This window comes from Schistocerca gregaria, unplaced genomic scaffold (assembly GCF_023897955.1).
Source record: "Schistocerca gregaria isolate iqSchGreg1 unplaced genomic scaffold, iqSchGreg1.2 ptg000240l, whole genome shotgun sequence".
Lineage (NCBI taxonomy): Eukaryota > Metazoa > Arthropoda > Insecta > Orthoptera > Acrididae > Schistocerca > Schistocerca gregaria.
Window position 1 is genome coordinate 1,915,363 of NW_026061752.1, and position 8,437 is coordinate 1,923,799.

The 8,437-nt window shown below is 26.2% G+C and overlaps 1 pseudogene; it reads right to left on the reverse strand.

The window, feature by feature from the left end:
* Positions 1–419: 419 nt before the first annotated feature.
* Positions 420–1,520, reverse strand: LOC126305052 (NADH-ubiquinone oxidoreductase chain 5-like; annotated as a pseudogene).
* Between the last annotated feature and the right edge of the window lie 6,917 nt (positions 1,521–8,437).

Consider the following 8,437-nt stretch of genomic DNA (forward strand, 5'->3'; position numbering starts at 1 on the left):
GAGCATTACAATGAGCAGAATAAAGGGTTGTAGTTAAATATAACATTTGGGTTGCATTCAAAAAGTATTGATATTATCAATCAACCTTAAATAGAATAAGAAGCGAAATATTGCAGTCAGTTTCGACCTGGAAGATTGGTATGTACTACCCTTATTCTTATTAATTGAAGCCAAAAAGAGGCGTATTACTGTTAATAATATAATTGAACTATAATAGTTCCAATTAAGGAAATGTAAAGTCAATATGAAAGCTGCTAACTTTTTATATTAGCGGTTAAACTCCGTTAACATTTCTAAAATTTATAAAGTTTAAATAAAACATATCTATATTTATAAATACTTAAAAGTAAAAATACTTCCTTAACATCTTCAGTGTCATGCTCTAATTATAAGCTATTTAAGTAAACGAAAAACAATATTACCAAAATAAATATTCAAAAAATAAAAGTTAAAAGATAAATCTTGAAATTAGAATCATATCAACCTTGAATATAACCAATTAAATAAATAAATAATCTATATAAACCTTGACCACCAAGTAATTCACCTCAACCATAATCAAATGACTTAGATGAATAATAACCTATTTTTAAAGGAATATATCTAATAAACTTAGTTGAAAGAAAAGGTATAAATCATATAGAACCAGCAAATCTAACAAAAGAAAGTATACTTAAAGAAAATAAATTATGAGAAAAATCAAAATTAGAAATAAGATAACCTAAATAAGCACCTAAAATAACAACTGTAATAGTTAAAAACTTTAAATAATAAGGTAAAGCAATCACATGAGGAATAGGAAAAATTAATCAAGATAAAAGACTACCACCAAAAACAGCAACAAACAATAGACCAATTATTCCAAATGAAATATAATAACCCTTATCATCAAAAGAAAATCTAGAATAAAAATTATTATCACCAGATATTGAATAATAAAACAAACGAAAAGAATAAGAAGCAGTTAAACCAGTAGAAAAAAAATAAAGAAAAAAAATTAAACAATTAATTCATCTTAAACAAACCATCTCAAGAATTAAATCCTTTGAATAAAATCCCGCTAAAAAAGGTATTCCACACAAAGATAAACTAGAAACATTAAAACAAACTGAAGTTAAAGGTATGAAATTAACAATTGATCCTATAAAACGAATATCCTGAGAATCCTTCAAATTATGAATTATTGAACCTGCACATATAAATAATAATGCCTTAAATAAAGCATGAGCCAATAAATGAAAAAATGCAAGCTTTGGATAACCTATAGCCAAAATTCTTATTATTAAACCAAGTTGTCTTAAAGTAGAAAGAGCAATAATCTTCTTTAAATCAAACTCAAAATTAGCGCCCAATCCAGCCATAAATATAGTTATACAACCAATTAAAAGTAAAAATCAACCACAATTATAAGTATCCAATATTGGTCTAAAACGAATTAATAAATAAACACCAGCAGTGACAAGAGTAGAAGAATGAACTAAAGCAGAAACAGGAGTAGGAGCTGCTATAGCAGCAGGAAGTCATGAAGAGAAAGGAATCTGAGCTCTCTTAGTTATAGCTGCTAAAACAATTAATATAGTAATGAGCTTTATTTCAAAAGAATTAGAAATAAAATCATAATAATAAATATAATTTCAACCACCAAAATTTAACATTCATGCAATAGAAATTAAAATAGCAACATCACCAATACGATTAGAAAGTGCAGTTAATATACCAGCACTATAAGATTTTACATTTTGATAATAAATAACTAAACAAGAAGAAACTAAACCTAAACCATCTCAACCTAATAAAATTCTAATTAAATTAGGACTAATAATTAAAAAACCTATAGAAAGAATAAATATTAAAACAATAATAATAAAACGATTTATATTCTTTTCACCAGATAAATAATCCTCTCTATAATAAATAACCAAAGAAGAAATATATATAACAAAAGATATAAAATTAAGAGATATTCAATCCAAAATTAAAATTATAACAACTATAGAACCATTTAAATTGAAAAGCTCTCACTCAACAAAAACTCTATAATCAATTATTAAATAATAAATACCTAAAATAAAAATTATAGTTCTCGAAATAAACAAAGAAAAAAAAACTCAAAGAACAAATAGAAAATAAATTCACTGCCTAAGATGAAAAACTTCATATCATTGATTCCACAAAACAATATTTTTAATTAAAATACTTAAGCAAACTAAACAAAGAAATATTCACCCTTTAAACAGAGAATATTTAAAGGCAATCAATGTAAAAGTAAAAGATGATATTCACGAAAATAACCAAGAGAACAAGTATAAACACCAGAATAATAATTCCCATGCTGAGAATAAGAATATATATACAAAGTATAAACAGCTCTAAAAAAAGATAAAAAAATCAAAGCAAAGAATCTAAAAGAAGATCAAGATATAATTCTATTTAATAATCTAATTTCACCTACCAAATTTAAAGAAGGAGGAGCAGCCATATTTGATGATCTTAAAAGAAATCATCATAAAGCCATTCCTGGCATCAAATTAATTATACCCTTGTTAATTAATAATCTTCGTCTACCTAAACGTTCATAAATAATATTAGATAAACAAAATAAACCAGAAGAACATAAACCATGACCAACCATTAGAGAAAGAGAACCTACACAACCTCATCAATTCATAGTCATCAATCCACCAATAACCATTCTTATATGAGCAACAGAAGAATATGCAATTAAAGACTTTAAATCAACCTGACGAAAACAAATAAATCTTACAATAACACCCCCAGATAAACCTAAAGACAATCAAAAATAATTAAACTTTAAACCCAAATAAGAAATAACCTTTATAACACGAAAAATACCATAACCACCTAACTTTAATAAAACACCAGCAAGAATTATTCTACCTGAAATAGGGGCCTCTACATGAGCCTTAGGAAGTCATAAATGAACCAAAAACATAGGTATCTTAACTAAAAAAGCCAAAATTATAAATACATAAAACATAAAATAATAAGAACCAAAATCAACCAATAAAGGAAAATATAAAGTATTAGAAAAATCATAAACCTTAAATAAAACTAATAATAAAGGTAATCCAGCAACCAAAGTATAAAAAATTAAATAAACACCAGCCTGCAAACGCTCAGGTTGATAACCCCAACCCAAAATTAAAAGTAAAGTAGGAACTAATCTAGCCTCAAAAAAAATATAAAAAGAAAGAAGACTTAATCTAGCAAATGAACAATAAAGCATAATTATTAAAATCAAAACCATAAAAACAAAAAATTACAATGATATGAACTTAAATAAACTGAACCTCTAGCAGTGATTATTAAAGAACAAATCCAAAAACTAAGTAAAATTAAACTAAAAGAAAAAGAATCAATACCAAAATAATATCTAATTATATTCAAATCAGCATATGAATAAACACAAATTATAAAAACAAAACCCGACAGAAACATTAAAGAATGAACCAACCATCAACAATTATTTAATAAACAAAGAGGGATCAAAAAAATAGTTATAAATAAATACTTTAACATAAAGATAAACCAAAAGAATTAAAAAAATCATTACCATGAGAACGAATTATTGAAACTAAAATAGAAAGACCTAAAGCACCCTCACAAACAGAAAAAACTAAAAAAATAACAGGAAAAAAATAATCATAATCAAACTCAATAAGAAAAACAATAACTAACATAAATAAAGAAAGAACAATATATTCTAATCTCAAAAGAACCATTAATAAATGTTTACGTTTAGAAGTAAAAACATAAACACCAGCAAAATAAATCAATAAAGAAGTAAAAATAGAGAATATAAACATTAGTTTTAATAGTTTAAAAAAAACGCCGGTCTTGTAAACCGGACATAAGTCCAGCCCCCACTTTTAAAACTTCAGAGGTGGAAAAGCTTCCATCATCGGTCCCCAAAACCGGTATTTTAAATAAACTAACCCCTGTAATGATCAAAATAATAATTATATCATTATCAAATGTAATAAATATTAATTTTATTAAATTAAGACACCCAATATCAATAATGCTTTTTATTATCCTTCAAACCTTCCTAGTTGGATTAATAACAGGAACAATAATAGAAAGATATTGATTATCATATATTATTTTTTTAACATTTCTTGGTGGTATACTAGTATTATTTATTTACATTACAAGAATTGCATCAAACGAAATATTTCAGCCTAAATCAATCACTATAATTATTACATTAATAATGTGAGTATTTATCAAATTAATATTAATTATTCTAGATATATCTATATTTATAGACTTTTTCAAAAACACCGAAACTATAAATATTGATAATTCAATCAATTATCAAGAAATAACAATATCTTTAGAAAAATTATATAATAGACCAACATTCATTATTACAATAATAATAATAATTTATTTATTTTTAGCACTACTAGCAGTTGTTAAAATCACCAATATTAATCAGGGACCTATTCGTAAAATAAGATAATTACTAATGAATAAACCCTTACGATTAAGACATCCTTTAATTAAAATTATTAATAACTCTTTAATTGACTTACCTGCCCCAACAAATATTTCATTTTGATGAAATTTTGGATCCCTATTAGGGTTATGTTTGGTAATTCAAATCGTAACTGGACTATTTTTAGCTATACATTATACATCAAATATTGAAATAGCATTCAGTAGTGTAGTACACATCTGCCGAGACGTAAATAATGGTTGAATTATCCGAACCTTACACGCAAATGGAGCATCTATATTTTTTATTTGTATTTACTTACATGTAGGATGGGGAATTTACTATGGATCTTATATATATATACATACCTTAATAATTGGTACAGTGATTTTATTTTTAGTTATAGCAACTGCATTTATAGGATATGTCTTACCCTGAGGCCAAATATCTTTTTGAGGTGCAACAGTAATTACTAATTTATTATCAGCAATCCCATACTTAGGAACAGATTTAGTCCAATGAGTATGAGGAGGATTCGCTGTTGATAATGCAACATTAAATCGATTCTTCACATTCCATTTTGTATTACCATTTATTATTGCTGCTATAGCAGCAATTCATTTATTTTTTCTTCACCAAACAGGATCTAATAATCCTCTTGGACTAAATGGAGATATTGAAAAAATTCCATTCCATCCATACTTTACCTTTAAGGATTCTATTACATTTGTAATAATAACATCATTATTAATTATACTATGTTTAATTAATCCTTACCTATTAGGAGATCCAGATAACTTTGTACCTGCCAACCCATTAGTAACACCAGTTCACATTCAACCAGAATGATATTTCCTATTTGCATATGCAATTCTACGATCTATCCCTAATAAGTTAGGAGGTGTTATTGCATTATTTTTATCAATTAGAATCTTAATAATTTTACCATTTTATAATAAAACACCATTCCGAGGCATTCAATTTTACCCTATTAATCAAATTTTATTCTGAATTATAGTAGTTGTTGTATGCTTACTAATGTGAATGTGTAAACGACCTGTTGAAGAACCTTATATTATAACAGGTCAAATCTTATCAATTATTTACTTCACATATTTCTTAATTAATGTCCATGTCGCAAACGCATGAGATAAATTAATTAAGGAATAAAGTTAATTAGCTTAGGAAAAGCATATGTTTTGAAAACATAAAATTAGAAGTTTAACTCTTCTATTAACTTTTCTCAAAAAATTTCACTAAACAAATGAGATAAATAAAATCTTTAAACCAACAAAGAAAATAAAAAAATTCAAAGATAAAGGTAAAAAACTTTTTCAAGCTAAGTACATTAATTTATCATAACGGAACCGTGGTAATGTTCCACGAACCCAAATAAAACCAAAAGATATAATAGCAAGCTTAATAAAAAATATAAAAGAATAAAAATCAACGCCCAAAAAAATTAAAGCCAATAACATTCTTATGAAGACAATTCTAGTATATTCAGCTAAAAAAATTAAAGTAAAACCACCCGCACCATACTCAATATTAAATCCTGAAACTAACTCAGATTCCCCTTCAGCAAAATCAAAAGGAGTACGATTAGTTTCAGATAAGCAAGAAGCAAAACAAGCTAAAGCTAAAGGAAAAGAAATAATAATAAATCAACAATAAAGCTGATAGTTTATAAAATCAAACATATTAAAACTACCAATTAAAATAATTAAAGACAATAAAATTAAAGCTAAACTAACTTCATAAGAAGTTGTTTGAGCAACAGAACGAAGAGAACCTAATAATGAATGATTTGAATTAGGAGATCAACCAGCAATTATAACAGTATAAACACCTAATCTAGTACAACATAAAAAAAATAAAAATCCATAAGAAAAAGAACACATATAAGTTAAATAAGGAAAAATTACTCAAACGGCTAAAGAAATCATTAAATTAAAAACAGGGAAAAATAATAAAGTAGGTAATTAGATATAATAGGAATTGGCTGCTCCTTACAAATTAACTTAATAGCATCTCTAAATGGCTGAGGAATTCCAACAAAACCTACCTTATTTGGACCCTTTCGAATCTGAATATAACCTAAAACCTTACGCTCTAATAAAGTTAAAAAGGCAACACTAATTAAAACACAAATAACCAATAAAAGAAAATTCAAAATAAATATAAATAAATCATAAAGTATCAATACTATTTGTAGAAAAAATCTACATAAATGAATTCTAAATTCAACACATTAATCTGTCAAAATAGTAAATAAATTAATATTAATCAATATAACAAAAAATATTTTAACCATATGGTCCTTTCGTACTAATATGGATTAACAATCTTAGGATAGAAACCGACCTGGCTCACGCCGGTCTGAACTCAGATCATGTAAGAATTTAAAGGTCGAACAGACCTAATCATTGGGCTCCTGCACCCAAAATTTTTCTTAATCCAACATCGAGGTCGCAATCTGCTTTGTCAATATGAGCTCTCAAAAACAATTACGCTGTTATCCCTAAGGTAACTTAATCTTATGATCATAAATTATGGATCAAAATAACAAACATAAATAAATGATATAATAATGAAGAGTTTATCTATTCTTCATGTCACCTCAACAAAACATCATCATTAAATATAGAAAGACAAACAAAAAACTATATAAAAGTAAAATGTCAAGCTCTATAGGGTCTTCTCGTCCTAAAGAAGAATTTAAGCCTTTTGACTCAAAAGTTAAATTCAAAAATTTATTAAGAGACAGTTGATTTCTCGTCAAGCCATTCATTCCAGCCACTAATTAAGAGACTAATGATTATGCTACCTTTGCACGGTCAAAATACCGCGGCTCTTTAAAAATACGCTCATTAAATAATTAAATAAACAAAAAATAAATATAATAAAATAAATAATCAAGATATCCTGATTTGCACAGAAAAATTTTCAGTGTAAATGAAACACTTTACTAATAAGTTATATCTTGAAACTCTTCCTAGATACACTTTCCAGTACATCTACTATGTTACGACTTATCTCATCTAAATTGAAGCTACTTTAAAATAAAATAGAATAATCAATAATGAGAGTGACGGGCGATGTGTACACATCTCAGAGCCAATATCAGTTAAATTAAATAAATTAAATTACTATCAAATCCACCTTCATTAACAGTATTTCACTATCAAGTCCGTTATAAACAAAAATCTATTGTAACCCACCTCCTCTTAACTATAAGCTGCACCTTGACCTGAAATATTTTATAATTATAAATCTTGAGAATTATAACTCTAAAAAGATTCTCTGATAACGGAGATATACAAACAAATAAATTAAGTAGAGTAAATCGTGTATTATCAATCATGGGGTAGGTTCCTCTGAATGGAATGAGATACCGCCAAATTCTTTGGGTTTAAAGACCTTAACTAATAGTACCCTGGTAAATATAATTAACATTTAAAATAATAGGGTATCTAATCCTACTTTATTATTTAAATTTCACAGATTCATAAAAAGGGCCACAAATAAATTTTAACATTTCACCTTACAAATTTATATTTCAACCCTAATAATATAAACAACTGTTTTAACCAATAATATTCACTTGTATCAATCGTATAACCGCGGCTGCTGGCACGAATTATGCCGATACTAAATCAATTGCTATATCCAAAATCACTTGATAATTAAATCAAATTACTGCAAAAAGAACATTTAGTCTAACAAAACTTACATATAATACAAAGAAAAAGTGAATAAACAAGCAAGAATAAAACTTTTAAAAATAAAAAATAAGAAAATTTTAAATCTATTAATTCAGGAAAAAATAAAAGATTCAAATATTTAAAGAAAAAAGAAGAAAAAAACCACAAACATTAACAAAAAAAAAAAGAAACGCCCCTATGTATGACCACAACAACTTCTCTATTATATATAATTAAAGATTAATATGGAACATGTATAGCAATAAATGTA